Source organism: Bubalus kerabau, chromosome 21 (genome assembly GCF_029407905.1).
Source record: "Bubalus kerabau isolate K-KA32 ecotype Philippines breed swamp buffalo chromosome 21, PCC_UOA_SB_1v2, whole genome shotgun sequence".
Lineage (NCBI taxonomy): Eukaryota > Metazoa > Chordata > Mammalia > Artiodactyla > Bovidae > Bubalus > Bubalus kerabau.
In genome coordinates, this window is record NC_073644.1 from 18,678,372 (window position 1) to 18,701,051 (window position 22,680).

General features: G+C 37.2%; 1 long non-coding RNA gene across 1 annotated transcript in view; it reads right to left on the reverse strand.

Moving 5' to 3' along the window:
- Nucleotides 1–2,830: 2,830 nt before the first annotated feature.
- The window catches only part of LOC129636292 (uncharacterized), a 34,679-nt gene continuing 14,829 nt past the window's right edge, over nt 2,831–22,680 (reverse strand). Inside the window, exon 4 of the long non-coding RNA XR_008706855.1 lies at nt 2,831–3,130. This is a non-coding gene — a long non-coding RNA (uncharacterized LOC129636292). The remainder of the gene's footprint in view (nt 3,131–22,680) is intronic.

The following is a 22,680-nucleotide window of genomic DNA, read 5'->3' on the forward strand; positions in this document are numbered from 1 at the left end:
ATCTATTTCCCATGAAGTGATGGGACCAGATGCCATAATCTTAGTTTTCTGAATGTTGAGCTCTAAGCCAACTTTTTCACTCTCCTCTTTCACTTTATCAAGAGGCTCTTTAGCTCTTCTTCACTTTCTGCCATATGGGTGGCATCATCTGCATATCTGAGGTTATTGATATTTCTCCCAGCAATCTTGATTCCAGCTTGTGCTTCCTCTAGCCCAGCATTTTTCATGATGTACTCTGCATAGAAGTTAAATAAGCAGGGTGACAATATACAGCCTCGGTGTACTCCTTTTCCTATTTGGAACCAGTCTGTTGTTCCATGTCCAGTTCTAAATGTTGCTTCCTGTCCTGCATACAGGTTTCTCAAGAGGCAGGTCAGGTGGTCTGGCATGCCCGTCTCTTTCAGAATTTTCCACAGTTTATTGTGATCCAAGTTGCAATGTTTAAATTATTAAAAACAAAAACAAAAAAAACAGAGAGAGTTCCCTGGAGATCCTCTGCTTAAGACTCTCCACGTCCAATGCAGGGGTTTGGGTTCAAATCCTGTTTGGGGAACTACGATCACACATATTACATGGCACCAACCGCCCCCCCCCCATAAAGAAAATTTTGTCTTTCAAATTAAATATGTAAACAATTAAAATAATTAATAGGGTTATATGAGGTGTAGTCACTCTATTTTCTAATTACAACATAGGTGACCCTCAAAATTGCCATTAGTTCCCTTATAATTAATCTACAGCATCCATCCAGTCCAACCTAGAAATCCTCTTCCATATCTAAAATCCTATCAGAAAGGAAAACCATGCCTTTGAAAAGTATTTCTACTCAATGTGAATAAAATACAAACCAGATAATGAAGAGGTTAGAATTATACACACATGTCAGTTCATCACTGATCTGGAATTTTCTGGTGTGGATCATTTTGGCTAAAGATAGACCACCCCTGAAAATCATGTCTGTTTCCTTCTTATTGCATATACAGTTTATAAGAATTGAGGAGAAAAAAATGAAACAAGTATCAATGACAGTAAAATCAACAGTTTGCCAGACAGTTCAAGGCAAGAAGTAACTGTAAATTGATTGAAAAGTGCCAGAAAAGAATTTTAATGTGCTAGTCCTTCCCTATCACTCAGCATTCAAGGGTATTCCTTCCAACTTTCTGTGAAAATAATCCTCCAAGGATTTATGAACACTAATGAAAAATAAAATATCCATTTTTAGATGGATTTTTTTTTTCAGATAGATAGGCAGACAGACAGACATATAAATATGGAAGAAAAGTAGTCTATTCATTTATGGTTCCATCTCACCACTCAGCCACTAAATTGTGATTCATCTGGAGTAAGTTAGAAGTTTCTTTAGCAGTAAATGAAACACTTCACTCAGCCCACTTCAGCGGCTGCTATGTCTTAAATATTATTTTATATTTGAATTATTTGAAGCACCTGAATTTGATTGTTTCCATTGTTAGATTTAAAAACTATTTATATAAATCCCATTTATTTAATAACACTCTAACAAGGTGAAAACAGTCACAAGAATGCTTTATTAATTTATCAGATGAGTTTTGGATTAGGAGAAAATGAGCATCGTGTTACCTTCAGTTTCTCATCTGTAAGATTTTCTCCTTCTGTAAAATAATATTTGAAGAGAGCCTCAGTTGTTTGTCCAGCCTCCAGTCTAAATATTCAGGTAGAGAGCAGAGACTATCTGTAGCATCTCTGAGTAATTGAGAGATAATCATAATGTTCTGAAAAAGTTTTCCAGGATCTCCCCAGTGTCCAGTGGTTAAGAATTTTCCTCTCAATGCAGGTGACTTGGGTTTGATTCCTGGTCAGGGAACTAAGATCCCACTTGCTGCAGGGCAACTAAGTGTGTGTGCTGCAATTAGTGAAGCCTTCATGCCCTAAAGTCCATGAGCTATAACAAGAGAAGCCTGTGCACTGCAGCTAGAGAGAAGCCTATGTGCTGCAACAGAGAAGAACTGATCCAGCCACCACATCCCCCGCAAATTCTTCAGACTGCTAATCTTTTTTTCTCTTTCTTTTACTATTATTATTTTTTAATTTTCATTTTTAAATAATGGCAGCCAAACTTCAAATGTTCATTTCTTTCTTCAGAATAAAAACCTGTTGAATAATCACTGACATCTCCTTGAATGCAACAGTATTGAGAAATATTACTAGTTAAACCAGCATCAAAAGTAAAAACATTTGTATAGATATTACCATCTTATATATATATATTTGCATATACATTTGTGTATTTGTACAGACATTACTATCTTATATAAAACCACCATAAATGCCAACCAAAGAAACTTCAGAGTTTGAAACCAATATATAATAGTTTTTATTTCCAGATCATTTCCTATGAAATCTGCATCCTGTATATACTTTGTAAAGCATCAACAAATATCATTTATCATTAATAATGCTTATTTTCTATATATCTCATCATAAAATGTCTTAAGTAAAAATTTAACTCAAGAATGTGATTCAGTAGTTGGAAAAATAAGAAGAAAAAATCCTTAATGTCACTCTAGAAATTTACATCTCTAACTTTGACAGCAACATTTAAAAGCCTCTTGACCTTACATTTGATGTTGATATTTTACCTGTTAATGTAAGTTACATTTAGAAACTTAATTGAAAAATAACACGTTATTCCTCTGGATAAGAAATATATATTTTATTATAGAAAATGGACATGATCAAAAAGACAGAAAAATACAAATCACTTTTAATCTCATCATGTACAAATGAGCAAACACTTTTCATGAGTATAGCATTCTAGTTTTTCCTGCAATTTTTATTTATGAATTCTATCTTTTAAAATATTAATTAACATTTATAGATGAATAATTGACACATACTATAGTGTTAGTTTCAGGTGTACAACATAAGGTTTCAATATATGTGTGTGTGCTCAGTCGTGTCTGATTCTTGAGTGTCTGATCTCATGGACTTTATCCCGTCAGGTTCCTCTGTCCATGGAATTTTCCAGGCAAGACTACTGAAGCGGGTTTCCATTTCCTCCTCCAGAGGATCTTCTCAATGCAGGGATAGAACCTAGGTCTCTTGCATCTCCTGCAGGTGGACTCTTTATCACTGCATGACCTGGGAAGACCTGATATATGTATATATTGTGAATTAATCACCACAGTGAATCTGATTAACATCCTTCACCACATCGTTATTTTTGTGTGTGTGATAAGAATTTTTAAGATCTCTCCTCCTAGCAATTTTCAAATCTGAAATACAATATTATTAACTATACTTACCATGCTATACTTTATCCTTAGAACTTACCTATTTTTATAACTAGAGTTTTGTGCCTTTTGACCACTTTACCTATTTCACTCCCTTCACCAGTCCCTGCCTCTGGCACCCAGCCAATTTGTTCTTTGCAGCTCAGAGTTTATGTTTGTTTGCTTGTTGTTTTTTCGATTCCACATATAAGTGAGATTATATAAATTCTGTCTTTCTACATTTGACCTATTTAACTGAACATAATGCACTCATATACAACTGTGTTGTTGCAACATAATGCAGTTGCGGAAAACCACATTTACAGTTATTAATAAAATGGCAGAACTTTCTCTTTCATGGCTGAATAATATTCAATTGTATGCATACATGCATATATTTTTGACAGAAAGCGAAGAAGAGCTAAGAGCCTCTTGATGAAAGTGAAAGAGGAGAGTGAAAAAGTTTGCTTAAATCTCAACATTCAGAAAACTAAGATCATGGCATCTGGTCCCATCACTTCATGGCAAATAAATGAGGAAACAGTGGAAACGGTGACAGACTTTTATTTTCTTGGGCTCCAAAATCACTGCAGATGGTCACAGCAGCCATGAAATTAAAAGACACTTGCTCCTCGGAAGAAAAGTTATCACCAACCTAGACAGCATATTAAAAACAGAAGCATTACTTTGCCAACAAAAGTTTCTCTAGGCAAAGCTATGGTTTTTCCAGTAGTCATGTATGGATGTGGGAGCTGGACTATAAAGAAAGCTGAGCACTGAAGAATTGATGCTTTTGAACTATGGTGTTGGAGAAGACTCTTGAGAGTCCCTTGGACTGCAAGGAGATCCAACCAATCTATCCTAAAGGAAATCAGTCCTGAACATTCATTGTAAGGACTGACGTTGAAGATGAACTCCTAATACTTCGGCCACCTGATGTGAAGAACTGACTTATTGGAAAAGACCTTAATGCTGGGAATGACTGAAGGCAGGAGGAGAAGGGGTCAATAGAGAAAGAGAGGGTTGGATGGTATCACTGACTCGATGGACATGAGTTTGAGTAAACTCTGGGAGCTGGTGATGGACAGGGATGACTGGTGTACTGTAGTCTATGGGTTCACACAGTCAGACATGACTGAGCAACTGAACTGAGCTGTATGCATATATATCACAAATTCTTTATCAGTTCATCACCTGATGGATATTTTGGTTGTTTCCATGTCTTTGATATTGCAAATAATGCTACAATGAACATGGGATCAAGATAACTTTTCCAGATAATGATTTTGTTTCCTTTGGCTAAATGCCCAGAGTGAAATTGCTACATCTATATTTCTATATTTACTTTTTTTGGGGAACCTCCATACTATTTTTCACAGTGACTTCACCAATTTACATTTCTACCAACAGTACATAAGATCGCCCCTGTCTCTGCAACCTCACCAATTTTGGCAGGTTTGCCAGGTAGAGTATTATTGGTTAGTTTTTTGTTTTTGTTTTTTCCTTTTAGCAGTTTGAATATATCATGCAATTTCCTTTGGCCCTGTGAAGTTGCTGCTGAAAAATCTCTTGATAGTCTAATGAAAGTTGCCTTGTATGTAACAAATTGTTTTTCTCTTGCTCCTTTTAGGATTTTCTTCTTGCCTTTAACATTTGACAATTTAAATATACTGTATCTTGGTATGCATCTCTTTGAGTTCAGCTTACTTGGAACTCTCTAAAATTCCTGAATCTGAATGTCATTTTTCTTTCCTAGATTAAGAAATTGTTCAGCCATTATTTTTCTTCAAAGTTTTATGCCCTTTTCCCCTCTCTCCCTCTTTACCTTATGGGACCTGTATTATCAAATATTGGGTCACTTGACATTGTCCCATAAGACCTTAAAGCTGTCTTCATGCTTTCAATTTATGTTTTACTTGTGCTACTCTGACTGAATGAATCCACTTCCCTGTCTTCCTTTTGCTGATATTTTTTTCTACTTCATTTAGTCTACTGTTGAGCCCCTCTAATGTATTTTTCACTTCAGATATTGTATTGGCATATTCTTGGAATTATCACTGTTTATTCATTGTTTTCCTGAGCTTGGTGAGCATCTTTATGACTTTGATTTTGAACTTTATATCAGGCAAATTGTGTATCTCCTTTCCATTGAGGTATTTTTCTGAGCTTTTATTTTGTTGCTTTCTTTGGGACATATTCCTCTGTTTCTTAATTTTTCTTGACTTTCTATGTTACTGTCTATGAATTAGGAAAAAAAAAGCAACAACAGCCACTTCTCCCAGTCTTGAAATATTAAATCATATAAGAGATCCAACTTATGGTTCAACCGTGCCCTAGTTCTTGGTTGCTACTCAAAACTTTGTGATTTTTCAAGAAGTCTATTTTGTTCTGAGTAGTCACCAGTGGTTGAGGTTTTCCAATATCTGTCAGTGCCATGAAAGGGATTATCTCAGTGAGCACCTAGGTTCATTTTATTGGAAGTCAGACCCACAGGAAGCAAATTTTAAGTATGCAAACACATCTCTTTTGAGGGAGGACTGGGATATGGTGTTTCTGTCTGAGACACCTAAGAGCTATTTTGTTGTTTGCTTCAGTATTGTTGAATCTGTGAACACAACCCCCCTGGAATGTGCCCTCAAAGCAGCAGCTTTAAAATCTAGAGCACCAGATACATACACAAGGTCCTTTCTTAGAAACACCGGCAACTTTGGGTGAGACAAAGGGAGAGCATGAAGATGGTACAAGTCTCTGGAGACAACTACAATTTAACCCCTAGATACGACTGAGTGACTTCACTTTCACTTTTCACTTTGATGCACTGAAGAAGGAAATGGCAACCCGCTCCAGTGTTCTTGCCTGGAGAATCCCAGGGACGGGGGAGCCTGGTGGGCTGCCGTCTATGGGGTCACACAGAGTCGGACATGACCGAAGTGACTTAGCAGCACAAGCAGCAGCTCTCTGTAGCTATGAAAGTAACCTGATAGTCCTATTTTATGAAAAGACTGGGTGTTTCTGTCTACTAGAGGGGATGAAGTGGCTGACTAAGAACTATTTCTCTGTTAGTCTTGTGCATTTGCATATATAAGCTCTGCTGGTTATCAGAGCTAGATAATTAAGGGGTGTCTTTAATTTTGGGGGGTGGCAGCCATAAAAACCAGAACTCTAGATGTGGGTACAAGCCTCTTTCTGGGAGACATTAGCAACCTGGAGTAAGGTAGAGGGAGAGAGGAAAGGTGGCACATACTGACCTTCAGGATCTTTGTTGAGTATTTCCATTAGCTCCTGTATGTGCATAAAATTTGATATACCCTCAGGTCAAGTCTTTTAAGATAAATGAATGGGTCTCTTTCACAGAAAGACTGGACCAGATTCAGGTGGCTAACTCTGTACTGTGTCTTGGAGCACTAGCCACACTGAGTTTAATCTGTGTGATCCTTTTGACAATTGTTTATTAATTCACCATAGCATTGTGGGTCTCATGGATGCAAGCCTTGTTGGCTTTCACAGCTAGGTGTTGTGAGGAGCTACCTTTCAGGTGCAGACCTTAAAAGACAGGGTGTCAGATGTGGGGTTTAAAACTCATTCATCAGGGAGAAGCTGAGAATTGTGTGTTCCCTCCTGATAATAGATTGTCACACCAGGGAAACCTATGTCTCAGGCTCTCCTACCCATTTCAATGTGTATTTTTTCTTATTGACCCAGCTAAGTTTTAGGTTTCTTTCAGAAACAATATTCCATATGTAGCTGTAGATTCACTTTACCTGTGGGAGGAGTTGAGTTTAGGATCCTCCTATGTTGCCATTTTAAACAAGAGCCCCTTAAATCATCTTAATATGATTATGAATCAATTTTATCCCAACCTATATTGCAAATATTTTCAATAAAAACAAACTTTAAGTATATCATTTTAATGCTTCCATAGTATTATATGAATATACTGCAATATATTTAACTAGCTCACTTACAGATGTGGAATAACAAATTGACTGTACTTATCCTCATGGGAGACCTTGGCCCCCAGATTACTTCCTATCCTCTCAAAAAGTCATGCAATTTATTGCATTTAGTACAAAGCAAATGTCCCATCAAGTTAAAATTAGAAAAAAAAAAAAAAAGAATGCCAACTACCTGAAAACAAACATAAATAATTGGTTACTAGTTACTCTTGAAAAAAAATTATATTTCTTCTTTAGAAACACTGACAGAATATCTTTGACATCTTTGCAAAATTTTGAAATATCTATATTTCACTTGCAAGATAGAATCATCCCTAATTTTCTTAAATGGAATGTTAAAGATGCTCCTTTTCATTTCTTGTCTAATACCATCAAAAACAGGTTCCCTGCCTGGTTTGTGCAGCAGTCAGATCCTGAACTGTAATTTATAACGGAAAATAACATTTAGTTTTGATTTTGCAGTAACATGGAAATGGCTAAAACTCATGCTAGTAAACATTGAAATCCTATCCCATGCTGACCAATCCTAGAATACTTCACTGTTTGTCCAACTGGACCTTTCTTTTCCTTCACATCTCAGGTCATTTTTACATCATCTCAGCAGACTTTCCTTATCATTCAGTAGAAAGTTAATTCTTTGTTGCTGTGCCTTCTGTGTTTTTCCTCCTAGTACTTATCAACATTCTCTTGTCTGATAAGGCATACCTCAGACATAGTGCACTTTTATTTCCAGACCACTACAATAAAACAAATATCACAATTAAGCAAGTCACACAAAAATTTTTTGGTTTCACAGTGCATAAAAAAGTTATGTTTACAATACAGTCTATCAATTTTATAATCACATTATGTCTTAAAAAAGAGTATACAAAAAAAAGAGTATATATACCTTAATTTAATAAAAAAAAAAAAACAAATAAAAACATTTCATTGCTAAACAGTGCTAATCATTATCTGAGCCTTCAGCAAGTAAAAGTAGAAACACCAAAGATTACGGATCACAGAACACAATGACATATAATAATAATGAAAAAGTTTAAAATATGACAAGAATTACCAAAAGGTGACATGGAGACACAAAGTGAACAAATGCTATTGGAAAAATGTGCTGGTGGACTTGCCTGGTGTGAGGTTGCCACGGATTTTTCAATTTTTCAAAAACATAGTGTCTTTGAACTACAATAAAGAAAGGCACGATGATTATGTATGCCTGAATGCTGGTTGTTTCCCCCTAATTAGTCTATACCTTCTATGAGACTATTTCCACAGCATTTATCTCATGTTAGTACCTGAACTTAGTGATTGGATAAAAGGAATTAATTTGGATCTAATGCCTATAGGGAAAACATGCAAATTAGAAATATCAATTCACCATGACATAACAAATCTAAGAAAATACACTAACTTTTAAAGGGGAGTTTTTTACAATTTAAATAATATTTATCTTAACACAATGGGGCACAGTGCTAAAATTCTGTTCACAAAATGTGAATAGGTTAAAATGAGTTTGATAAATATAATAAAATACAATAAAATATGATGCTCTTATGATCTATGTAACGTTTGAGAATGTGTTCTGAAGAGCAATCATTGTCCTTTTGATCTAACTTTGATCTTCAGTTTGAAGATCAACTTCAAACTGGGCTAGGGGATGGGGCGATAATTTTGTAACTGATGTGAATGTGAAAATCACTGTGCTAAATCAAAGCGGAAAGTAAATCATAATTTAACATTTAATGTCTTTTCAATTAAAATAGCATAAAGTGACTTTTAATGAATTTTTAAAGAGGTACAGTACTTAAATCTTTTAATATGTTGCCAATTAGGACTATAGAATGAGGCTAAAAATGAATTTATTTGAAATTATTCTCTAGATTTAACAAAAACAATTCAGTATTTAAATCATTTGCTGTATAAGGGTTTGGACAGGGAGGCCTGGCGTGCTGTGATTCATGGGGTAGCAAAGAGTTGGACACGACTGAGCGACTGATCTGATCTGATCTGATCTGATTGCCAAAGCAAATGGACATATAATAAATTCAATATATCATTGATGTTTTGATGTGTACCTCCACTGTATAATAATAAGGGATTTAATTTAGGTCATATCTGAATGACCTAGTGGTTTTCCCTACCTTCTTCAATTTAAGCTTGAATTTTGCAATAAGAAGCTCATGATCTGAGTCATGGTCAGCTCCTGGTCTTATGTTTTTGCTGACTCCATAGAGCTTCTCCATCTTTGACTGGAAAGCTCTATGGAAGATTTTGGTATTGACCATCTGGTGATGGAAGATTTTGCTATTGACCATCTGGTGATGTCCATGTGTAGAGTCATATCTTGTGTTATTGGAAGAGGGTGTTTACTATGACCAGTATGTTCTCTTGGCAAAACTCTGTTAGCCATTGCCCTGCTTCATTTTGTAATCCAAGGTCAAAGTTGGCTGCTACTCCAGATATTTCTTGACTTTCTGTTTTTTCATTCCAGTCTCCAAAGATGAAAAGGACATCTTTTTTAGTTTTGGTTCTAGAAGATCTTGTAAGTCTTCATAGAAGTCAGCTCCAGCTTCTTCAGAATTAGTGGGTGTGACACAGATTTGGATTGCTGTGATATTGAATATTTTGCCTTAGAAATGAGATGAGATCTTTCTGTTGTTTTTGAGGTTGCACCCAAGTACTACATTTCAAACTCTTTTGTTGACTATGAGGGCCACTCCATTTCTCGTATGGGATTCTCGCCCACAGTAGTAGCTATAATGGTCAATTGAGTTAAATTTACCCATTAACTTCACTGCTTCCTAAGATATTGATTCTCACACTTGCCATCTCCTCCTTGATCATCTCCAGTTTACCTTGATTCATGAACCTTAAACTCTAGGTTCCTATACAATATTGTTCCTTACAGCATTGGACTTTACATTCACCACCAGATACATCCACAACTGAGCATAATTTCTGCTTTGGTCCAGCTGTTGTTTCTGGAGCTATTATTTATTACCCTCCACTCTTTCTCAGTAGGCTATTGAACACCTTCTGACAGGAAGATCCCCTGGAGAAGTGAATGACAACCTACACCAGTATTCTTGCTTGGAGAATTCCATAGACAGAGGAGCCTGGCAAGCTACAATCCATGGGTTCACAAAGAGTCAGACAGGACTTCACTTTTCCAAACTAGTGGGCCTATCTTCTGGTGTCATATATTTATACACACACACACACACACACACACACACACACACACACACATATATATATATATATATATACACATACATATTTTCTTTTCATACTGTTCATGGTGTTCTTGGGTAAGAACACTAGAATGGTCCTGCTCCAGTGGACCACATTGTCAGAAGTCTTCACTATAACCTATCCATCTTGGGCGGTCCTGCAGAGCATGGCTCAGTGCTTCATTGAGTTACACAAGCCCCTCTGTCAGAAGAAGGCTGTGATCCATGAAGGGGATAGATTCAGTATGCAGATTTTTCTTCTTAATATGGGTGGTCTTCATCCAATCAATCAGTTCAGTTCAGTGGCTCATTTGTGTCTGACTCTCTGCTACCCCATGGACTGCAGCACAACAGGCTTCCCTGTCCATTACCAACTTCCAGAGCTTGCTCAAAGTGAAAGTGAAAAGTGAAGTCACTCAGTCATGTCCGACTCTTGGCGACCCCATGGGCTATGGCCTACCACACTCCTCCGTTCATGGGATTTTCCAAGCAAGAGTACTGGAGTGGGTTGCCATTTCCTTCTCCAGAGGATCATTCCAACCCAGGGATTGAACTCAGGTCTCCTGAATTGTAGGCAGATACTTTACTGTCTGAGCCACCAGGAAAGTCCAAGGTTTGAGCTTGCTCAAACTCATGTCCATTGAGTTGGTGATGCCATCCAACCGTCTCATCTTCTGTCATCCCCTTCTCCTCCTGTCTTCAATCTTTCCCAGCATCAGTGTCTTTTTCAATGAATCAGTTCTTCACATCAGGTGGCCAAAGTTTGGAGTTTCAGCTTCATCATCAGTCCTTCCAATGAATATTCAGGAATGATTTCCTTTAGGATTCACTGATTTGATCTCCTTGCAGTTCAAGGGACTCTCAAGAGTCTTCTCCAACACCACAGTTCAAAAGCATCAATTCTTTGGTGCTCAGCTTTCTTTAGACCAACTCTCACATCCATACATGACTACTAGAAAAACCATAGCTTTGACTAAATGGACCTTTATTGACAAAGTAATTTCTCTGCTTTTTAATATGCTGTCTAGCTTGGTCATAGCTTTTCTTCCAAGAAGCATGCATTTTTTAGGTTCATGGCTGCAATGATTTTGTAAGTAAGTGATTTAGTAAGTTCACCATCTGCAGTGATTTTTTAGCCCCCCAAAATAAAGTCTGTCACTGTTTCCATTGTTTCCCTATCTATTTGCCATAAAGTGATGTAACCAGATGACTTGATCTTTGTTTTTTGAATGTTGAATTTTCAGCCAGGTTTTTCACTCTCTTCTTTTACTTTCATCAGGAGGGTCTTTAGTTCCTCTTTGATCTCTGTCCATAAGGGTGGTGTCATCTGCATATCTGAGGTTGTTGATATTTTTCCCAGCAATCTTGATTCCAGCTTGTGATTCATCCAGCCAGGCATTTCACATGATGTACATCCAATCAATGGAAGGTCCAAAGATAACAAAATACCGAGTGTGGGAAACTCATTCTGTGGGACTTATTGAACTGGTACATTAGGTTTCTCCTGCACTTGGACTGGAACTGCATCATTCACTCTTCTGTGTTTCCCGTTTGCTGACTACAGATACCGGGACTTCTCAGCCTCTACAAACATAACAGCTGGTTCCTTACAACACACATACACATATACATTCATATCTCCTGGATACTTGTATGTCTCCTCAAAATTCATATAGTGAAACTCTAACCTTTAAAGTGGTGATGATAGAGCAATAATATTAGGAAGCGAGGTTTTTGAGAGGGGATCATGTCATGAAGTTAGAGCCCTCATGAGTAGAATTACTCCTCTTATAAAAGAGGTTCTGGAGAGATCCCTCACACTCCTCCATCATGTGAGGACACAGTAGGAAGGTGTCATGTATGAACCAGGAAGTGGCCCTTCACCAGCTGTATTGCTGATCCTTTTCATGATGCCAATTGTCTTGCTGTATCTCACTATGTGCACTATTCACTGAACCCAGGGTAGGGAAGATGCAAGCATGAAAGCTGGAAGAAAACTCATGGAGCCATGAGAACTGCAGACATGTTTATTCTCTCCTGGCTGGCCCAGCAGTGGTAGCAGCAGACATGCTGTATTCTTTCATTCTGTGACACAACAGTGACACAGCCGTAATGCCCCTACTTTTCTGGGTGGAGTTTATCTATCCGTACAGCACAAAGTAGCCCAGGACCAAGCGAGTACTTTGTGATGCATGTGAACAGTGCTATAAACGATCTCAGCTGTAACATAGTCATTATTTACAAAACATGGGCCAAGAGAGCCTGAACATGCCATCTTGCCTAACTCGCTCTCTCCCCACATCAGCCATCACGTCAATGCTGTTGGCACAATGATTTGGGTTCCCCAGTCTCTAGAACTGGGAGAAGTACATTCCTATTGTTTATAAGCTATCCAGTCTTTGATATTTTGTTAAACTAGTACATGCAGAATAAGACTAAAAATCTCATCTTACATCAAGATGTGGGGATTCTGCTTTAATAAGTACTAAAAATGTGGAAAGCAGCTTTGAAACGAGATAATCAGTACAGGCTAGAAGATTTTGGATGTGTGTGTTAGAAAAAGCCAACTCACCATGACTGGACCTTTCAAGGCCATTCTGATTAAGACCCAAAAGGAAAATAGGAGAGCTATAAAGAAAATCTCTATTTGATAGTAACTAAGTGGTTGTGAACAGACTGTTGGTAGAAATATGAACAGGAAAGGCTATTCTGATGAACTCTTAGACAAAAATAAGGCACATGTGTCTGGACAAAGGAGGAAAGGCCATAGTGTTATAAACTGGCAAAGAACTTGGCTGAACTGTGCATGTATCCTTGTGTTTTGTGGAAGGTAGAACTTGAAAGCAATAAAACTGAATATTTGGCAGAGGAAATATCTAAGTAAGTATTGCTTGGCTTCTTTTAAATACTTAAAGTAAAATGCAAGAACAGAGAAATGACTTAAAGTGTAGCAGAACTTAAAAATGTGGAAAATTCTCAACATATCCATAGTGAAAGAAATGAGTAATTAGCAGGTGGTGATAGCAATAAGCAACCCACCCGCCAATGCAGGAGACATGGGTTTGATCCCTGGGTTGGGAGGATCCCCTGGAGGAGGAAATGGTAACCCACCCCAGTATTCTTGCCTGGACAATCTCACGGACAGAGGAGCCTGGAGGGCTACAGTCCATAGGGTTGCAAAGAGTCAGGTATAATTGAAGTGACTTAGCATGCATGCACATGCAGGAGAGAAGACAAAGCCTAGACAGAGCAGAGCAATTTCAAAAAAGGGACCAAAGCTGCTTAGCATTGTTCATTGTACTGAACATTGTAGGTTCAGTACCCCAAATTTCAGTGTCATGCTCGTCACCTGCCCCTTCTGGATGCCATTCCAGAAGCCCTGATGCAGCTTGTGTTTTACCCAGAAAAGCATTGGGGGTGCATTACTGCTTCTATATAGTTCAAAGGATGGAACCTCCTGGAACCATACATGCACAACTCAAGCAGAAGGCTGCTATTGAAGTAAGGTCACAGTGCAGACATTCCTCACTTAGGTAATACCCAGTGGAGCCAGTGAAGTTGGACTGCCCCAAGTGAACCCAGACTGGCATACAAACTCACCCAGGGCAGCCACAGACATGTGATTCCAGCCCATGAGAATTGCAGCATGGGCTACACTTGGCATTGTCATAGGGATGAAGCTAGTTAAAGCTCCAGGGGCAGGAAAACCACCCCAATGAGTCTTAATGTTCTTAAGTTGCTTAGGATCTGTTACCCTATTTCTTTTTTCCTATTTCTCACTCATAGAATGGTGATTTCTATCTTGTATTTTGGAAGCCCAAAACTAGTTTCATTCACAGGTTCATAGTGGAAGAGTAACTTGCCTCAAAATGAATTGTCTCACTCACATGTTATTTAGGTGTTACTTTTTTTTAATAAATTTATTTATTTTAGTTGGAGGCTAAGTACTTTACAATATTGGTGGCGTTGAAACATATATAATATCATATATGAAATGAATCACCAGTGTAGGTGCTACTTTTGACTCAGACTTTTAAGTGGATATTTAACTGATGGATGCTGGAACAGATGCTGGAACAAGGTAAGACTTTTGGGACTGTTGGGATGCAATGAATGTATTTTTAATGCAAGAAGGGCATGAATTTGGAGAGCCAGGATTTAATGCTACTGTATCCCCCAAATCCTTACATTGAAACTTAACCTCCAATGTGTTGGTATTAGAAAGTGAGGCCTTTGGGAGGTGATTCAATCATAATGGCAGAGCCCTTCTTAATGGAATTGAAGCCCTTACAACAGAGACTGTGGAGAGATTCCCTCATATTCTTCCACCACGTAAGGACACTGTGAGTAGCCACAGTCTATGAACCAGGGAGTGGGCCCTCACCAGCTATCACACTCAATCTGCCAGTGTCATGATCTTGTACCTCTCAACCTCTAGGACTGTGAGAAATAATTGTCTGTTGTTTATAAGCCATCTGGTCTGCAGCACATTTTTATAACAGCTCAGACTGAAACAAACTCACAAATCCTATCAGTTCTGCTTTTCTGGAGAATTCTGACTAATACACGGCTCTTTGAATTTTTTCTACTTTTTGTTGAGCTTCTTGCATGTGTAGATTAGTGTTTTTCATCAATATTGGAAAGTGTTTTTCCATTATGTGCATATTGGTAAGCTTGATGGTATCCCACAGGACTCTGTTCATTTATTTTTATTTTCTTTGTATTCCTCAGACTGGAAAATCTCCACTGAACTACTTTCTAGTTTACTGATCCTTTTGTCTTCTCAATTGTCAAACCCCTCTAGTGACTTTTTATATAAGTTATGTTTCTTTACATGTTTTGTATTTTGTGGTTCTTATTGCTGAAAATGGAACTTTTAAAACAATGCAATGTAGCAAAATCTAACAGACCAGACCCCTCTTCCTCCTGAAGTCTTATTGCTTTTGTAGCTGCTGTTGTTTGTTTAGTGACTTTTCTGAACCAACTGTGTAAGGTCTATATTCTTTGTTGTGTGTGCCACTGAAATCACTGCCTGGTTAGCTTAGAGGTCAACCAAAGAATGGACAGAGATGCCCTTGAAAACATGGAATGATAGGTCTCCAAGTTGTGCTTGGGGACTCTGTATTTGTTGGGCCACACCTTCAATACTTGATCAGGTATTTGACAATTCTGCCTTGGTCTCTCCTTCCTGCTTGTGCGGTCTCAATACAGCCAGAGGTCAGAGTCCTAGTTCTTTTCTGAGCGTGCACACAGTTCTGGGCAAGCACATAGACCTATCTATGTGCATAACCTTCTGGATACTCCATAAGTATACTGGACAGTTCAAAATGAGTCAGTTTTCTCTAAAAGTTTGTGAAAAATTCATGGTGAAAACTTTTCACACTGGAATAGCTCCATTTCATGTTTTCACGAATCCAACCATACAAGATTTTTCAGGGACACACCAGTAAGGACAAATAAAGATAAGTTTCTGAGAATGAAGCTTTGAAAGAGCTCCATTGCCACTCTGCTCCCTCTAGTTGCTGCTGGGCTGCTGGGTTTTTTACCATGATAGTGCTATTTATTTTCTTTTTTTTTTATTTTTAAATTTTATTTTATTTTTAAACTTTACATAATTGTATTAGTTTTGCCAAATATCAAAATGAATCCATTACTTGTTGCTGTTTTTGATCAGTCACTAAGTTGTGTCCAACTCTTTGCGACCCCAAGGACTGCAGCATGCTAGGCTCTTCTGTCCTTCACTATCTTCTCAAATTTGCTGAAATTCATATCCATTGAGTTAGTTGGTGCTACCTAGCCATCTCATCCTCTGCTACTCCCTTCTCCTTTTGCCTTCGATCTCTAGCATCAGGGTCTTTTCCAGTGAGTTAACTCTTTGCATCAGGTGGTCAACATATTGGAGTTTCAGCTTCATCAAAATTATAGCGAGCTGGATAAGAAAAAGGGGAATAGAAAAGGGCACACAGAAATGGCACACTGCTCACTGTTCTCAGTAAGTATCAGCAGGTTTCTTGATTTTTTTCCTTATATTATTGTCTTTGATTTCCAGAATGCTGAAAAATTTAATTCCAAAATTAGCAGTTTTTTCATTTCTGTGGAGGAAAGAATTTTTGGAGGTCCCTAACTGGCCCTTTTCCCTGACCATACACTACTGTTTTTTTTTGTTTTTTTGGTAAATAAACATCTGCCTTAACTTTCATGTCAATAGACACCTATCAAGTCTGGAATAACTGGCATTGTAGAAATGATTTTCTTTCAATTTTTTTCTGGGGAATTTGATAGTTTTATTTCCATATATTAAAAAAAGAAATCAGTACTTTTTAAAATATAATTATTTTCACATTTTCACCTCAGTTTCTGGTTGGCTATACTGGAGATAATCATGATATGAAAATAACCAGGGGCTTCCCTGGTGGCTCAGATGGTTAAAAAATCTACCTGCAATGCAGGAGATACAGGTTTGATCCCTGGATCAGGAAGATCCCCCGGAGAAGAAAATGGCAACCCACTTCAATATTCTTGCCTGAAAAATCCCATGGATAGAGGAGCTTAGTGGCTACATTCCATAGGGTTGCAAAGAGTTGGACATGACTAATGGCTACGCACAACAAGGAAACCTACAAGCACGTAGGTTTACAGGAGTTCTATTGTTTTCCCTTTTTAATAAATAAAGAAAATTGGATAACTGTGTTCATTAGTGGAAGCTTTATAACTCTACTTTGATTAGGGGGGTTTCCTTTTTCTCTCACTCTCTCCTTTTTTTTTGTTCAGAAAATATGAACTTAGAAAAAGCCAATTTCATGTGTTGTTAATTTAATTCTCAACAATAAAACCTTACTTTACTGATGGAAAATGAAATTACCCTTTTCATACCCTTTTTATCTGTCAATTAAATGCTGTTTTTTTCCACCCCAGAATAAACCCTGCACAATATTTGGCCTATATCTTTATCTCTTGGAAAAATTAAAAATATTTATGAAGTAGTTCACTTCAATAAATCTACCAAATTCTGTCACTTAAAATTGTTGACATAATGACACTGAGAACTGTCATATCAAGGTGCACATCTTCAAAGAGATGATGTCTTTTATGGAGATGTGGGGTGTTACGTCAACATTTAATGGAGTGTGTAGAAGCATGATATTTTCTTGACTGTTGTATATAGTAAAACACCTACAGAGTTTTAACCCACATTTAGGTGTGTTTATGTCAACTGTGCCCCATCTTCTCCAGGATTCTTGGTTTTAGAGAATCAAGAAGCTGAGTTTGTAAAATAGGAAAGTTTGTCTGAGATATATAAAAGATTATAAGATACAGGAACTGTTTCTCTACTATTGACTTAAATGCTAGTCAAATGATTTCAAAGTATTCTAACCAAGAAATTGCACTATCTCTGTCTATATTAAATAAACTATCTCTGTTTATATTAAATAAACACTCATATAATATCTTGGTGCTTCTTATCATCCAGGCTTCTTATTTTCCCTATAGGCTGTATATGTAGAGAAACACAGACGTTCACTGTTCAAAACACAGGTTAGGCTAAAGAAACTGATTTTTAGCAGACATACATACACACACACATGTATGTGTATGTGTGTGTATGTGAATTTAAAATGTATGGCTTTGAAAAGAACAATTCAGCAAATAAACCCTTCCTAGCCTACTTTGGAGAAAAAAGAGAAAAACAAAAATGTCAGACCTAGTACAATTTGGAATATAAAAATCCAAAAAGCCAAAGTTATAAAATAGGATACACTCAATTCTAGGAAATAACTTTGAAAACTAGAAAAGGTAAACAGTTTTCTAGAAATACAAAAAAAAAAAAAAAAAAAGCAAAATTAACTTTAAAAAAATAGATATCTTACACAATGATTACCTTAGAAGAGACTCTGATATTGATTTAAAGCCTGCCATTAAAACAGTCAAAGGCCAGGTGGCTTCAGTGTAAATTCTAAGTTTTAATAAAAATACAATTCCAGCAATATTTAAAATCTTTATAGAATATCTTATCAAGTCATTTTATCAAGACTACAATTTTAGCCCAAAAATACAACAAAAATAAAACCCATAAACAAATAAAACCCTACAGAGCAATATTAATTACAAATATAGAGGGAATTATTCTTTATAAATTGTTAACAAAATATAATGTAGTTGTATATAAAAATACTGTACCTCAGTGCTATTTATTTCAGAACCACAAGGATGATTCAATCAGTGTATGCAATATGTAAGTGAATTCAAGGAGTAAAAACATAATTAAATAGTAAATGCTAAAAAGTAATTTCATGACGTGTAACAGTCATTCTTCATTAAAAAAAACAGCAAAACCCTAAGCAAAGAGGAAAAATAAAAGAATGTTAGTTTTTATGAATAGTTTTTATCATATAAACATTCTTTTAAATGGAAGAACTCTTTCATTTCCATTATATCAGGAACACAAATGATTTAATATTTAATTATCAATAGCAACTCACTCCAGTGTTCTTGCCTGGGAAATCCCATGGACAGAAAAGCCTGGCAGGCTATAGTCCATGAGGTCTCAAAAGACTTGGACACAACTGAGTGACCAAACAAACAACAAACAATGGTATTAGCAATTCTGAAATAATAATTTATTTATTAAACAAACATTAATTGCACACTTGATATGTGCCAAGCTCTAAAAATATAGCAAATGAATGAAAGGTATATCCTTAGTTCTCACAGCATTACTTCTTCTAGGGAGAGAAACAGGAAATAAGGATAGAGGATATAAGATGATGATAACTGTTACAAAGAAAACCAAGATAGGCAATACAATTTTGCAATTTTTCTTAAAATTAATTTATAGGTGCTCTTCAACTGAATATCTCCTGGAAATCTGTGCCGTAAAAATAAAAAAAAGTCCATATATGACAAAATATTGACAATAAAGTAAATGTCTGCAAAATAAAAGACTAAGAAAATTGTGGCAAATCCTTGCCATGAAATACTATTCAGTATTTTAAATAAATGTATGAAAGTTGAAACCATTGCCTTGAGGGAAACTTTTACCTTTTGTTACTGAAAAAAGAAATATGCAAGTAGGAGATTCCATTTTAACAGAAAAAACAATGACAAAAAAATTCTGTATATGTATGCATGTTAATCAATCTTCATACATAAATTCACATATAAAGTTATATGAATGTGTGTTAGTAAAAAATAATGACTTTGCCAATGAAGATAATGACCATGAAGGTAAGCAAAGCAAAACAAACAAACAAATAAAAAAGTCAAGTACTCCATATAATCCTAATGTGTATAATATCATTCCATTTGTGAGGGACTTCCTTGGTGGTTCAGTGGTTACAAATCTGCCTTCCAATGTCTGGGATGTGAGTTCAATCTCAGGTCGAGGAACTAAGACCTCATGTGCCACAGGGCAACTAAGTCAGCGCACCACAACCACTGAGCCCATGCACTCTAGAGGCTGTATGCCACAACTAGAGAGCACGCATGCTGCAGCTAGAGAAGTCCACAACGAGAGCAAGCTTGCACACCTCAGTGGAGACCTGGCACAGCCAAAATTAAAGATCCATCTACAGTCCATGGGGTGGCAAAGAGCCAGACACGACTTAGGGACTAAATAGCAATATAGACACCCTGGTGGCTCAGATGGTAAAGAATCTACCTGCAATGTGGGAGACCTGGGTTTGATCCCTGGGTTGGGAAGATGCCCTGAAGGAGATCATGGAAACCCACTCCAGTATTCTTGCCTGGAGAATTCCCATAAACAGAGGAGCCTGGCAGGCTATAATGGTGCTGCAGAGTCAGAACATGACTGAGCATCTCAGCACATGAACACACACACACACACCATATATATATATAATCACATTTATGGGGTTATGAGGTTTTGTAAAAGGATGGTTATGGAAATGTTCATGGTGAATCTCAAGATTTTAGAATTTTAGGGTTCTTTTACTTGCATGTTGTTTACTGTGTTATTTTAATTATCATGATTATCATCGTCACCTGTGAAGAAGGTACAAGTGTGATTCTGATTTTGGTGCAGTGTTTCCTAGAGTATAACTTGTTATGTAACAAGTGCTCACTGTATATAGTGAGCAAAAGAAAAAAGCTATACCACCAAGTAAGAATATTTCAAGAAACTCGCATGCCTTAAATATACAGTAAGATTTGAGTCTGTAACTTCAAATAGAGAGATGAGTGTATTTTATCCATACCTGATTTCCTACCTTTCCTGTATCCCCTTTCAAGACCAAATTAACCAGAATAGCTTTTTAAGATGAAAAATCAACTTGCCTTTGCATCCCTTTAAGGCATTCCAAGCATGAATTTCAGCTGGATTTGTTACTCCAGAAATGGCTATAGTAAATCATGCTATTTAAGATGAAAAATGTAGCATGCACACCACCACTGCTCTCCCTGCTTCACCCTCTGTTCTGTTTTTTTCTCATCATCAAAATGCAAAATACAGTTTGAAAAATTAAACTAGACCCTGAGTGTTTATCATGAAGTTTATTTGTATTGTCAGTACTCAGATGCATTAGGAAGCTGGCCTCGTTGGGGTAACTCCTTGGTGTTTGTGTATTACCTAGCATCTTGAAAGTGGGTGGGAATATGCCAGCCTCTCATCACTTCATGGGAAATAGATGGGGAAACAGTGGAAACAGTGTCAGACTTTATTTTTTTGGGCTCCAAAATCACTGCAGATGGTGACTGCAGCCATGAAATTAAACGACGCTTACTCCTTGGAAGGAAAGTTATATCCAACCTAGATAGCATATTCAAAAGCAGAGACATTACTTTGCCAACAAATGTCCATCTAGTCCAGGCTATGGTTTTTCCTGTGGTCATGTATGGATGTGAGAGTTGGACTGTGAAGAAGGCTGAGCATCGAAGAATTGATGCTTTTGAACTGTGGGGTTGGAGAAGACTCTTGAGAGTCCCTTGGACTGAAAGGAGATCCAACCAGTCCATTCTGAAGGCGATCAGCCCTGGGATTTCTTTGGAAGGAATGATGCTAAAGCTGAAACTCCAGTACTTTGGCTACCTCATGGGCAGAGTTGACTCATTGGAAAAGACTCTGATGCTGGGAGGGATTGGGGGCAGGAGGAAGAGGGGACGACAGAGGATGAGATGGCTGGATGGCATCACTGACTCAATAGATATGAGTCTGAGTGAACTCCAGGAGTTGGTGATGGACAGGGAGGCCTGGCGTGCTGCGATTCATGGGGTCGCAAAGAGTCGGACATGACTGAGCAACTGAACTGAACTGTTCAGGAGAAGGGCCATGCACACCCATCACAATTTTCCACTCCTGACTAATAGACCGATGATTTCAAATTTGAAACATAATAATGATTACACCTAAAATCTTGCACAACAGATTGGCTGGCAGTTCTTTCAGTCCGCCAATTCATTTAACGTGTTCTAGAGGGAAGGGGCCATGTATATTTATATTTCTGGTTTAGTCTTAAGGCATGGTTTAGCTTTTATCTCTAGATACAAATCCTGAGTGAGAAAATCTAAGAGGATATGGTAAATACAACTATAATACAATACAGTGCAATGTATTGCATGCAGTACATTGTATGTAATTCAATACAGCATAACACAGTACAACACAACACAATGCTTTCCTAGTTTTTTTTAAAAAATAAAAGTAACAGGGAAACTTTTTTTTTAATCCTTTATTCTGCAATGTGACCACTTATTAGGACACTGAATGTTGAAAAATGACTTTTAAAAGGTCTCTCAGAACAGTAAGAACAATGATGATGACTTTGAGAAAAATTAAAATCAAGTTATTTTTCTATTTCTTACAGTGGGGTTTTGCAAGCTCATGGTGAGCCCTGCATACTACTGTGAAGCAAGCTGTATGGTTTCTAGTCTCATCTCACTTACTTCCCTTCTTTGTTGTATGTCAGTCCAAGTTTAAGTGTCCTCATGGTGATAACAGAGTGTAATTTGTCTCACTATGATTTTTCATCACTTAATTATGAAAGATAATAATAGCTGGAAATCTATCTTAAATTTATCTTTAAAACATTTTGGAATGTTACTCCAACTTATAAAAAATTTTTAGTCTCAAAATTTGATCCAGTTATTCTAAAGATTCCAGGCTTCCCTGGTAACTCAGTTGGTAAAGAATCTGCCTGCAATGCAGGAGACCCTGGTTCAATTCGTGGATCAGGAAGATTTGCTGGAGAAGGGATAGGCTACCTACTTCTGTATCCTTAGGCTTCCCTTGTG